The following is an 821-nucleotide window of genomic DNA, read 5'->3' as shown; positions in this document are numbered from 1 at the left end:
CGGTCCTGGACAGATATCTAGTCCGGGTTTATAGATCAATGCACTGCTGTGGTCTGCACAGCTCCCTGTCCTGGACAGAAACCGAGTCCTGGTTTATAGATCAATGCACTGCTGTGGTCTGCACAGCTCCCCGTCCTGGACAGTTATTTAGGCCGGGTTTATATTTCAATGCACTGCGGTTGTCTGCACAGCTCCCCGTCCTGGACAGATATCTAGTCCGGGTTTATAGATCAATGCACTGATGTGGTCTGCACAGCTCCCCGTCCTGTACAGATATCTAGTCCGGGATTATAGATCAATGCACTGATGTGGTCTGCACAGCTCCCCGTCCTGAACAGATATATAATCCGTGTTTATAGATCAATGCACTGCAGTGGTGTGCACAGCTCCCCGTCGTGTACAGATATCTCGTCCTGGTTTATAGATCAATGCACTGCTGTGGTCTGCACAGCTCCCCGTGCTGGACAGATATCTAGTCCGGGTTTATATATCAATGCACTGCTGTGGTCTGCACACCTACCCGTCCTGGACAGATATCTAGTCCGGGTTTATAGATCAATGCACAGATGTGGTCTGCACAGCTCCCCGTCCTGGACAGATATCTAGACCGTGTTTAGAGATCAATGCACTGCTGTGGTCTGCACAGCTCCACCTCCTGGACAAATATCTCGTGCGGGTTTATAGATCAATGCACTGCTGTGGTCTGCACAGCTCCCCGTCCTGGACAGTTATCTAGTCCGGGTTTATATATCAATGCACTGCTGTGGTCTGCACACCTCCCCGTCCTGGACAGATATCTAGTCCGGGTTTATAGATCACTG

Source organism: Chiloscyllium punctatum, chromosome 6, assembly GCF_047496795.1.
Source record: "Chiloscyllium punctatum isolate Juve2018m chromosome 6, sChiPun1.3, whole genome shotgun sequence".
Taxonomy (NCBI): domain Eukaryota; kingdom Metazoa; phylum Chordata; class Chondrichthyes; order Orectolobiformes; family Hemiscylliidae; genus Chiloscyllium; species Chiloscyllium punctatum.
Note: the sequence above shows the minus strand (reverse complement) of the source record.